Here is a 12852-nt window from a genome sequence, read left to right on the forward strand (position 1 = left end):
AGGTATGCCCTAATTTCGAAATTCATGTTTATTACCCTGCAAGTGCCTTATGGTTCATCGTTAAGGGTGGTGGTTAGATGGAGAGAAGAAGAAGAAGAAGAAGAATATATTATCGTCCTCTGAAGACCAAAACCGGCCTATGGGACCTGGGCAATACAATATCACAAGTACATGAAAGCTCCTCCCGAAGATGGGAGGGTGGAAAGAGAAACCACCTTCTAGGATTCAGGTGGATTCCTATGCTTGAAGAGCTTATACACAAATGTTCCTAAAGCTGAAGGTGACCCTTTATGCAGCAAATCAGCCAGTTTGTTATGTCCCTCAAGGAGGTGATTGAACTCTTCCCTAATGTGTGCATAGTGAGGGCATATCATTACCATGTGTTCTTCTGTTTCAACCATACCTTGATCACATAGTTGGCATATTCTACTCTCCCTTGGCATCTTTTTCCATCCCCCTGTTTCTATTTGCAGCTGGTGTGATCGGGTGCGAAGTGAGGCTAAAGCCCTCCGTTTATGCACTGCTATAGGTGTACATATGTACTTCTGCGTTGTTGTCTCCCTTCCTGTATAAATTGACCAATATTCGGGGTTGATATATGTGCGATAGTACTCAAATTTATCTTTGTTTTCTGCTGTTTGCCATTTCCTGTGTAGTGCATTCAGCAGGTCATAATGAAAAGCCTCTTCATCAATCTCCTCTGAAGAGTAGTTTAAATACTCTTCTACTTCCCACTTCTTGAACCATTTTTTTAGGTCCTGTGCCCATCCGGATGTCAAAATCTTGCCCTTGTTTGTCTTTTGAAGCTTCTGACTTTCATTCCATGCTCTCTTTGGTAGCATTTCATTATCCATGCACTTGACCTTTGTGATGTATCTGAGTACTCTCTTCAGAGCATGTAGCTCTATGGGTATACATCCTGTCTCTAGGAGTAACAAAGAGTATGGTGTAGTAGCCTTGATGCCCAGGTGCCTCCTAATGAAAGACTTTTGCATTTTCTCTATCTCATTCCACGTTGATGGAGATATACTCCCACCCCATACCTCTACTCCGTAGAGTACTGTCTGTATCACATATGCCCCAAAGATCATATTTCGTACTTGCCACCTTCTCGTATTGCTATTGTTGCACTTATTTTCAAATTGGAAGTATTTTTCCCATCCTGCATCAAGTCTCCGTTGCACACAGCTGTTCCATCTATTATTGGCGGGGATTTCAATACCCAAGTATTTGAATGAGTGCACTGTCTCAATGGGTTGTCCTTTATATAAGATTTGGAGGGGGCTGCTTGGCTGTATAGTCTTGACTATCATGAGTTTAGTTTTGTTGACATTAATAGCCATCCCACTCTCTGCACAAAATATGCTGAAGATATCCATCATTTTTTGCATCTTACTTTCACTATCAGTGAAAACAACCACATCATCTGCGTAAAGAAGCAACCAAATCACGAGACCTGCTAGATGAGGGCTGTATAACTCATCTTTACATGCTTCTTCATTCACCAACTCCTCAAGTCTATCAATGCATAGGCCGAACAAAGTGGGTGAGAGCGGACATCCTTGTTTTACCCCCATATTACTATAGAACTCTTGTGACATCCCATCCTTACATTTTAGTTGACATTTTACTTTCTCATAAAGTCTAAAGACAGCAAACCTTATTTCCTCGGGCACCCCTATGCATTCCATTCTCTCCCATAGCACATCCCTAGGCACTGTATCAAATGCCTTCTTAAAGTCAATGAAACAACAGAAGAGTGGCTTCCTCTTGAGGCGGCTTTCCTCCATCAAAACTCGAAGAGTGACTAGGTGATCCACTGTACAGTGTTTTGGTCTGAAACCAGCTTGTCCCATTGCTCTTTTATTTTCTTTCTCTGCCCAAGCACTCAATTTTGCCTCTACTATTGTGCTATATAGTTTGGCTAGAGTGGAACATACCATAATTGTTCTGTAATTTGTTAATTGATTGCGGTCACCCCCTTTGTAGATTGGTTTGATCCAATTCTCTTGCCATTCTGTTGGGAAACCATGCATCAAAGCCTGATTTAGTGCCATTGCTATGTGCCTTTGCGTGTGCTCATTGGTCCACTTAATGAGTTCAGCCACTAGGTGTAGAGTGTCTGCTGCCTTTCCATTTACCATTTTCTTGAGGCCATCTTGTACATCTTTCAATGAGAAAAGACCCTGAGTATTACTGCTGAGAGGTATGCTCACCATGGGCCGAGCCTTGGGATGTGTGTAGAGCTGTTGAGCATATTCCAGCATCTGTGTTTCTGTAAAATCTCCCATAATGTCATTTGACCTTTGTTTAATCCCTTTCCATGCTCTTCTAGGATGCTTGATAAAATCAATTGCATCAGTCCATTCCTTGTTCACAATATGTGCACGTCTTTTTTTACGTGTAAGTGCATGGAGCTGTTTCTCAGCTGCTCTTTTCTCATCCCCCATTGGGATCCCCTTTAGTGCATTCCTAGCTGCCTTGCACTCAGCATCAAACCAAACATTGTATGGTAGCCCTTTCTTGCATTCTTTATTGCTCTTTTTGTACCCCAAAACTGACTTGGCTGTAGTGAGAATAGCATTTTTCAATTCTGTCCACCCAATTTTCTGTTTTCCCAGCAGACACGTCTCTAGAGTTTCAGCGTACTCCACCTTCTTTGCCTCATTTATATGATAGTTGCCTTCAACTGTTTTGCGCTCTTCTAAAGTTGCCTTGGCAAGTAATATATTAAGCTCCACATATAGTGGTGTGTGATCTGAATCAGGGGACTTTGAGCCAAGTGAGAAATTGTGAATGAGATGGCAAGCTTCCAAACCAATCAATGCATAGTCGATCACACTAGCCCCTCCACTGGCAGGGAAACAAGTAGGGGTATTTGATTTTGGGAAAAGGGCTGTGCCATTCACCACCAACATGTGCATTCCATTCATCAATTGCTCCAATGCCCTACCATGTGCATTCACTTCCTTATCCTTCGAGCATCTACACCAAATGGGGTCAATGTCTATCTCATGTTCCTTGATGTATTCTTGCTGAGTGGGATAGTGAAACTGTAGATCTCCTATCCGTGCATTGAAATCACCAATGAGCAAAACATTTCCTTTTTTGTTGAACATAGCTATATCCAAGCACAGGTCTCCAAGTGGCTGGGTTGGGTCAACCTCATGTCTTTGGTAGAAGGGAGATTCTCTATGAGGAATGTAGCACCCTGCAATGTAAAGTGGTGAGTGCATTCCTTTTACCATGATCCATATGAAGCGTTTGTGGATGTCATCTTTGGCTATGGAAATCATGTCTTGTATATGCTCCTTGTATATGCATGCTACCCCTCCTTGCCCTCGTAGGCCAACTTGCTTTTGCCAGATGGAGTGCACCACGTATCCATTAATTTTAGGAATTCTGCATATGTCCCTTTCCCAAGTCTCTGCGAGAAAAATAATGTCTGCATCATGCATAACTTCATTCAATCCAGCCCCTTTATGCCAAGGGAAACCTCTACAATTCCAAAACATGATCTTCAACTTCTTTTGGGTTCCATAGGCCGCGTGTTCCTAGAGGGCCTGTTCAGCTCCTTGCTCTTTTTTTTTGATTCGGGCCTCATACATACGTCTCCTTTCTTCTTGCTGCTTGGGGGTGCGGTCTTCTGTCACGTAGAAAGATGTTCCCTTTAAGTAAATCTTGCTGCTGTCCAAAATGATTTCTCTCTTGCGCGGGTCAAGCATGGTGCAAACAATTGCTCGCTGACTCGAATTTTCATCTCTCTTTCTCCCTACTCTGTGTGCCCCAAAGACCACAACCTCTTGCATGGCAAAGTGCTCCACAAAAAAGTCCCCTACATCCTTTGCAAGTGAGAGGGGTGTTTCCTTTTCTTTTTCTACTAGACCTCGTATGACAATGTTCTGTGATCTTTTTTCTCTCTCTCTATACTCATCAACATCTATCTTATCTTCTGATTTTTCCCCCTTGTCTAGATGTGCATCTGGCGAGGCATGTCCATTTACTATATTTGCCCATGTCACTGAGGTGTTTGTCTGTGGCTTGCATTCTATTTGAGGGTGTGGTGCCGTATTTTCTTTCATCTTTTCCAAAGTCTGTTCCAGCTCACATAATTTTTCCTCTTGATTGATATTTTTTTCCTCCAAACTGTTTATGGAGCTCTCTTGTATGGCCACCTTTTGCTCCAAATCTTTATTTCTGTACTGTAAGTGTTGGCACTTCAAAGAGAGTGCATGTATCTCTTGCTGTTGGCGATCCAATGTGCTTTGCAGAGCTGTTAGAAACGCCCAAATTTCAGATTCATTAGGAAAATTGTCTATTGTAGCTCCTTGCACTGACATGAGCGGGGCTGCTAAAATGTTTCCTTGAACAGGAATAAAAGGGACTACTTGTCCATCTAAAATGGTGGGGGGTGGCTCATCTCCGACTGTCATTTGCAGAGAGAGAGAGAGAGAGAGAGAGAGAGAGAGAGAGAGAGAGAGAGAGAGAGAGAGAGCAGGGGTGAATTCACAGGAAGCAAGGTGGAGAAGAAGAGAGGCCGGGAGGAAGATCGTCTGTAAGGAAAAGAGTTTTGGTGTAGATCGTTAGTTGTAGGAGTTGGCGTAGGGAAGAAGTAGGAGCGAGATCGAGAAGGGAAGCCGAGAGCAAGGACGGGATGGAAGGCCGAGTGCGTCCTTCGGGATGTGTATTAGGGAGCGGGTGTTTATGGCGGAAGTGATGATGGTGGTGCGCAGTAGATCACAGTTGCCGACACGGGTAAGAAGAACAAGAGGAAGTTCTTCCAGTCTACCACTGGTACCGGGGAGTCGAAGTCTTTAGACAACACCTCCAAGAAATATTTGACTCAGGCGAAGAATGGTTGTGCTCCTTTCCTTCGTACCTTGAAGCTAAAGAAAGAAGGACGTTGCTTCATATGCGAGGAGCGGGGCCACACTAGGAATGATTGTCCTAAGCGCAAGAACCAGAAGCAAGCGCCGGGACCGAAGCTCCATGCGGGTCCAGGTACCAAAGCTAAGGGAGCTAATCAAGTTTCGATGCCAGGTATTTCTGTAAATGTCATTACTTGCCCACTCTTGTAATTGCACTTTTAATAATTCGTTATTTGGTTCCCATGATCTTTTCCGAGTTTATGGAGAAGTTAGAAACCGAAGAGTTCACATTCTCTTTGACCTGGGCAGCTCTCACAATTTTGTTAGTTACAAACTTGTGTAGAAGATGGGGCTGTCCATGATACCTAGTGGTCACACCTACGAGGTGCAGCTTCCAGCTGGGAAGCAGTTTTGGGATCGCAAGATTGAAGCGCTTTCTATCCGGATTCAAGACTACACACAGCTGCTCTTACGTGCTATGTCATGCACTTGGAGCATGTGGACTTGTTAATCGAATAGAGTGATTTAAAACCCACGATATTCGGATTGCATGGAAGAAACATACCCTTTCTTTTTTGGATAAGGACACCCAAATTTGTATTCAGTGTGATAATATTCCCTCTTCTCAGGGACCTATTGTATCTGCGATGCAGCTTCGGAACATATTAAACACTTCTTATTATGATGTGTATCAGTGTGTTTTGATTCCGCTTTCTTGATTTGTTGTCTTTGTTAATAACAAGAATGATTTAAGTGTGTTTGAACACCGTGAATTGAGAACGTTGTTAGGTGATTTCATGGATGTATTCCCTGCTGAACTGCCGGAAGGTTTACCTCCAGAATGGGTAGTAGACCATCGCATAGATTTAGTACGTGGGGCTCAACCTATTAGTGTTCCACCTTATAGGATGAGCCAGCTTGAGGAGGTTGAGTTAGCTTCACAGCTACAAGATTATCTGAATATGGGCTATATCCGCCCAAGTAAATCACCTTGGGGAGCACTTGTTCTCTTAAAGAAAGAAGAAAGATAATTCGTGGAGAATGTGTATAGATTATAAATGATTGAATAAAGTGACAATTAAGAATCGATGCCCTCTTCCTCGTTCCGATGATTTGATAGACCGTTTAGCCGGAGCGAAGTATTTCACGAAGATTGATTTGCGTACGGGTTATCACCAAATCCGCATCTATGCTAAACACATAGATAGAACCACGTTCCGAACTAGGTATGGCCACTACGAGTTTCTCGTATTACCTTTTGGTTTGACTAATGCTCTTGCCACCTTCCAGCAAATGATGAATGATTTGTTCCGAGATTTTTTGGGCAAATTTGTTGTCGTTTTCTTAGATGACATCTTGGTATATAGCCGAACGCTAGAGGATCACATTGGACACCTCTAAATTGTCTTAGTTATACTAAGACAGTATAAACTTTATGCCAAGATGAGTAAATGTGACTTCTTTATGAAGGAGATCATTTACTTAGGACACAAGATTTCTTCTGAAGGTATTAGCATTGATCTGGATCGTATCCAGAAGGTTTTATAATGGCCTATCCCTCAGATTGTGAGACAACTTCGTTCTTTCCTAGGATTCACGGTATTTCTACGAAAGTTTGTGCGTGATTATTCACACATCACGGCACCCTTGACCAACATATTGAAAGATCGTGGATGTAGGTCTACCCAGCCGATCTCTTGGAATGATGCATTGAACAAGGCTTTTGAAACCTTGAAGTTAACTATCAAGGAAGCACCCGTTCTTGCATTACCTACCCGATCCTACCCGGCCTTATGTTTTAAAGATTGATGCGAGTGATTTTGCGATTGGGCAGCTTTATTCCAAGAGGGCAGACCTGTAGCTTTTGAGAGTAAGAAGCTAGACGACACCCAATATCGTTGGCTCACACTAGAAAAAGAACTCTATGCAGTTGTGTATGCTCTGAAAGTTTGGAGACACTACTTGTATGGTTCGAGTTTCTTGTATTGACCGATCACCAGTCAATCAAGTATGTGTGTGATGGGCCTGAATTGAGGGGACGAAAGGCCAGATGGGTAGAGTTAATGCAAGATTTTGATTTTGAAATACGTTAGCGAAAGGGTTCGCTGAATAGTGTGGCGGATGCCTTAAGTCGAGTCAAGTTTGTAAATGCTATGTCATTTACGGAAATATCCTCAGACCTATTTCAATCCTTGAGAGGGCTTTGCACAACTAATAGTCATTTCAGCTCTTATTCGTAGAAAGTCTAGGATGGGAGCTCCATGGTTGACGAGGACTGAAGGATTGTGCCACCTACGGTATAGGCGACGGGAGGTCAGTGGATGATTAGGAATGGCTTGTTGTTCCGGAATGAAAAGATATGTGTGGCAGATGTTTTGGATCTTCGATCCAAGATTCTCTGGGAGTGTCATGATGCTCCTAGTGCTGGACATCCGGGTATACATTGGACTCAGTGTCTTGTGAAGCATACCTTTTATTGGCCTAAGATGGATGCATTTATTGAAAACTATGTGGTAGGTTGCTGGGTTTGTCAGGTTACTAAGGCAGAACGCCTTAGAAGCGCGGGTTTATTACAGCCATTGCGAATTCCAGGTAATAAATGGGAAAATATTTCCATGGATTTTATTACTGGTTTGCCTCGAACGCGCAAGGGTCATGACTCCATTTGGGTCATAGTGGTTCGTCTGACAAAAATGGCTAGATTCTTACCTACTAGAATAACTATTTCAGATGTTCAGCTGGCTCACGAGTTTGTGGACCACTTGTTTAAGCTGTATGGTTTGCCCTTTGACATAGTTAGCGACAGGGACTTGAAGTTTACAAGTAACTTTTGGACCCTTGTTTTTGAGAAGACTCTAAGTATGAGTTTTTCAGATCATGCACAATCTGATGGCAGTACAGAGAAGCGCAAATAATTGGTTGAAGATATGCTTCGGGCATATGTTTCTAGGAGATAGTCTTCATGGGAAGATTATCTACCTATGATAGAATTTGCTTATAACAGTGCGAAGCATTCGAGTACTGGTTACAGTCCTTTTATGCTTATGTACAGGTTTCAACCTAAGTCACCAGTTATGGTTGGGTTAAAGGGAATCCAAAATGATGCTGCAAAGACATTCTTGCAGGACATGCAAGAAATGTTTCAGTTTGCCAAGGAGTCAATTAGAAGTGCCCAAGATCGGGATAGATTTTATGCTAATAGACATCGTTCACCTAGAGAGTTCTTTGAAGGCGATGGTATATTTGCGTATTCCTAAGGAATCCAAGAGCCTAAGTACTGTTTTCGTTCCGAAGTTATCCCCCAAATATTGTGGTCCGTTCAAGGTTATTAAAAGAATTGGACTTGTTGCATATAGACTAGAATTTCCTCCTGATATTAAAGTACATCCAGTATTTCATGTCAGGAGACGAAAGAGTTATTGGGTGTGGATGATCAACTTGTTTCTCCTTAAGAAATAATAGAAGTTACAGATTTAACTTTTATTTCACACGAGCTTGAGAGTATTCTTGAATTTCGTGAAAGGCAGATTCGTAATAGAACTATCATGGAATACAAGATCAAGTGGAAGGATCGTGTTGAGGAGAATGCAACATGGGAGACATTACAGAACCTCCAGAGAACGTTCCCGGGTTTTTTAGTGAACTCAGAAGTGAGTTCTTAGAGGAGGGGAAGTATGTCATGTGCACGGATTGATATCCAACGTGTACTAGGTACACAAGACTAGCTTAGGTAGCGTGGGGGGGCTTAGAGTTAGGCAGGCTTGATTCTCGGGTTGAGTGGCAAGGGTACGAACTAGTTAGAGGTCTTCGCTATTTTTGGCGCTTGGGGCCCGAGTCTATATAAGGGGCCCATAGGTTCAGTTCTCAGAGAGCCGATGGGAGCAAGTCTCGTTCCTAGGTGCTAGGTTTGATCTTGGATTGAGTCGCGAACGTGCGCTTGCATCATAGCGTAGCCCAAGGCCCAGCAGTAGATCCTAAGCTTCACAGTGCCACCTGGTGGTATGGGACACTAGGCTGGTTAGGATCTGGTTGGGAGTTCGTGCTAGTAGCTCAGCTCATGGCTCGAAGGGGACATCTCCTGATTCGGGATCGCATCCTGTAGATGTCATGGTTGGGTGGTGAGCAGCTTGCTCAGTTTCTTCACATTTGGTGTGTTCTTGTGTTTGCTTGCATGTCGTAGGTTTCAGGAGTGCTGGGGTCGTGTCACAGGAGAACCAGTCTGGTTGACAGCAAGTTGGGTGGGCAAGCTCAGAAAGTGGTGCAGCAGAAGGCGGGACAGTTGCAGGCTGCCACAAGGCCAAATCAGCCTGTCAGTCAGTAAAAAGAAACTACAGCCCGGGTCAACCCAGTCTGTGGGTAAGTTAGGCAGATCTGCATGATTTGTAACATGCAACGGTTATCTGATTGTGTAATTCACAGCAAGACCTTCTTTAAACCTTTAGCGAGGAATGAGCGTTGTTTACCATAGAGAGAGAAAGGAGATGAGGGTAGAGAGAGAGTAGAGTCGACAACCGATTGGGTCCCTGTACCCACTGAGGACCCCCTCTCCCAATTAGGGGAGAATTTGCTTTATACTTGGAGAACTGAGAAATACAAAGAACACTCTTCAAGAGAGCATGGAACTCGCTTCTGAAGAGCTCACTATGCACACGTATAGCAGACCCAAAGACCTGAGAGGCAATGCCGACCAATACCGAGACCTTGATGCTGTCCACACTGACGATGTAGGACGCTTCTGCAAGGCAACGAAGAGGCTTGTGCTGTCTATCGGAATGCAGGGTTACTGCGTGAGTGAGAGAGTGAAAACTAGAAGTTATAGATCCTATGAGAGAACTGAGAGATGACTGAAATATAGAGCTGAGAGTGAGCTGTGTAAACTGTAAAAGAGAGCTGAGAAAGCTGAGGAAACAGTGTCCAAACCTCTCTCAGTTTGTTGGTCCAAACCTCCGACTATTGTGCTGCGTGGTCACCTTCAGAGCTGAACTGATGGCCAAGGGACTGAGGCTAGAGCAGGGCCAGATCTGAGGATCTCAGGGGCTGCACAGGAGGATGAAGTGGAGCTGTAGGAGGACTGAAGGCAGGAGCAAACTGAATGAGAAAACAGGGCAGCCAAGGGGCCCTTTTATAGGGCTGGACTGAGCCAACCCAGTCTGTAAACAGACCGACTCAGTCTGTTTTACAGACTGGCTGGCTTACAACCAGCCTATAAAAAGCCCTCCCTTGCTCATTTGCCAGGGGAGTTTTTGGGCAGCCTTTGCAAGCTGCCTTCCCTGCTTACCTGTCCAGCCTTTGGGGACCCTAAAGGGACTCCTAACCTAGGCTAAGACCTAAACTATAAGATGGAAACACTTAACCTACTGTTCTCCAGTGGGTACTAGTGAACAAGAACTGATTACTGACTTGACCTAAGGCTGAGAGACTGACCTACGTAGCTTGTGCCTGACTGTCCGTGGACAGGCTCACAAAGGGGTCATAGCATACGAAAAAATCTCCTATCTGGGAACTATAATGCACTTGTCGATGTAGCCAGTGTGTCACCTTGCACCCAAGTGCAGGGGTGCATGTGACATTACCTCCTTCTTAACTTGGCGGTAGGTTCATTGCTTCCAAGTAGTCCGCCGATATCTGGGGAAACTCTTGGAAAAATCTTCGTCCAACGACACTGCTTCATGGGTACCTCGATCACGGAACTTGGTGTAAAACTCCCGGATCCTACGTCCTGACCCATGCTTGAATTTATGAAGAGGGATCTCTCCTGGCTGCAAAATTTCGGCTTCATCAAGAACTTCAGGTTGTTGCTCGTTGGAAATCTTTGAAAGAGGAGGTCCAAAATATGGCTTCAACCAAGCTACATGGAACACGTTGTGGATAGTCCAACTGTCTGGTAGGCTTAACTTCATTGAGACATCGTTGATCTTTTGAATAATAGGGAATGGTCCGAAGCTCCTGAAGGACAGCTTAGGGCATCGCTTGCCCACCTGCTTCAATCGTTGCATGATAATGCGTAAATACACCCATTGACCCTCTTTATACTGGACATCTGGTCTGGATTTATTAGCTTGGCATGTATACGATGCTTAAGCTTTGGCGATGCGGCTTTTCACGGACTCCGTAATCTCTGCCATGGATTCGGTGGTTTTGTTGGCTTCAAGAGATGGAGACACCATCCGGGTAAGGAGTGAGGTAAATCGCCGTCCAAACGCCGCTTCATAAGGTGTGCGACCAATACTCGAAGAATAGGTATCGTTCAGAATGGCCTGCACAAGCGGAAGAAACTGCTCCCACTTTCCTTGAGCATCATGACAATATGATTTCAAAATATCAAATGCCATACCATTATACTTTTCCGTCTGGCCGTTCAATTGCGGATGGAAAGCGCTGGACATCTGTAGCTTAGTACCAAAATTATCAAACAAGGCTCGCCAAAAGTTAGACGTAAACTTGAAGTCCCTGTCGGATGTTATGGTTTTTGGCAACCCTCCAATGGAATATGAATACTTGATAAACAAACGGGCTACATCTTCAGCGCTGGCCGTTTGTTTGCAGGGAATTAGCATACAATATTTACTAAAGCTACAAACAATAGTAAGACATTGAGTATTACACGTACCTGCGGATGCTGGAAGTGGTCCCACGAAATTCATACCTATGTACTGGGAAGGACCGTCGGGGATTGGCAATGGCATAAGTAAGCGTGCCGCTTTCTTGTGGGAAGCCTTGACCTTTTGGCATATTTGACAATTCTGCACATAGCCGTATATGTCCTTCCGCATCTTTGGCCAATAGAAATAGCGCTCTAACTTCTCCAAAGTCCCGTTGATACCTCTGTGATCACCGGTAAGGGCATCATGGGCATCATGAAGAAGCAACTGTCATTTGTCTTTGAGTACACATAACCTTTTCTTATAGAAAAGCCAACCGTCTTCCAATGAGTAATGGCCTGGAGCAAGCATCGTGGCTAACTGGAATTGTGTGCCAAACTCTGCTGACTCCGCGTACTGTGCCTTCATGCTATCAAGATCATTTCCTTTGATTTTGAGCATAGTGGTCTGCTCAATGGTCTGGATGGAACCTTTCCGACTGAGAGTGTCTTTAACGGGGTTGTTTTTGCCAGGAATGTACTCGATCATTCCCCCAAACTATTGGAATATCTGACTCCACCGTTGCTGCCGATCACTCCATTGCGTACTAGGCATTGTTTGAAGCCACTTAAGGGCTTGGTGATCTGTCTTCACCGTGAAGGTCCGTCCGTATAGGAAAGGCTTCCAATGTTTTAATGCTTGGATGACACCGAGGAGCCCTCTATCATACACTGAATATTGCTTTTCGACATCGTTAAGCTTTCTGTTGTAGTATGCCACGGGCCTATCTTCTTGCTGTAAAACTGTCCCTATGGCGACATTGCTAGCGTCTGTGATTACCAGAAATGGATCATCCCAAGAGGCAAGCTTCATAACTGGTGCTGTCGAGGCCAACCATTGCAAGTTGTGAAAGGCCTGCAAAGCTTTGCCTGTGACTTGAACTTTTTGTCTACGTGTCTTTACCCCCTTGAGTAAATCTGTAAGAGGGGCTGCGTATGTTAAGAAACCCTCCATGTGCGAGCTGTATGCTTGATACAACCCCACAAAGGATCGGATCTCCTGGGCCGTCGTGGGGACAGCCCAACTTGTGATAGCTTGGATCTTCTCAGGGTCCAATCGAATCCCTTGAGCACTAATGATGTAGCCCAAATACAGAATTTCTAGCAATCCGAATTCACTTTTCTTTGCGTTGAGATATAGCTGGTTATCACGTAATAACTGTAGGGCACATCGCACATCCTTAATATGCTGCTCGGCTGTCGCGGAAAAGATAAGGATATCATCGAGAAAGATGAATAGGCACTTCCCAATATACCCGGGACATCATCTTGTTGAATGTTGGTGGTGCATTCTTTAGAGCAAAGGGCATGATGACGAACTCGTAATGAGCTCGCTCAGTTCGG

General features: G+C 44.2%; 1 protein-coding gene across 1 annotated transcript in view; it reads left to right on the forward strand.

The window, feature by feature from the left end:
• LOC147905777 (uncharacterized) overlaps positions 1-12852 on the forward strand; it is a 137936-nt gene that overhangs the window by 78107 nt on the left and 46977 nt on the right. The gene's annotated exons all lie outside the window — the stretch shown is intronic.

Source organism: Dipteris shenzhenensis, chromosome 1, assembly GCF_047967505.1.
Source record: "Dipteris shenzhenensis isolate YYH24624 ecotype China chromosome 1, Dip_SZ_1.0, whole genome shotgun sequence".
Taxonomy (NCBI): domain Eukaryota; kingdom Viridiplantae; phylum Streptophyta; class Polypodiopsida; order Gleicheniales; family Dipteridaceae; genus Dipteris; species Dipteris shenzhenensis.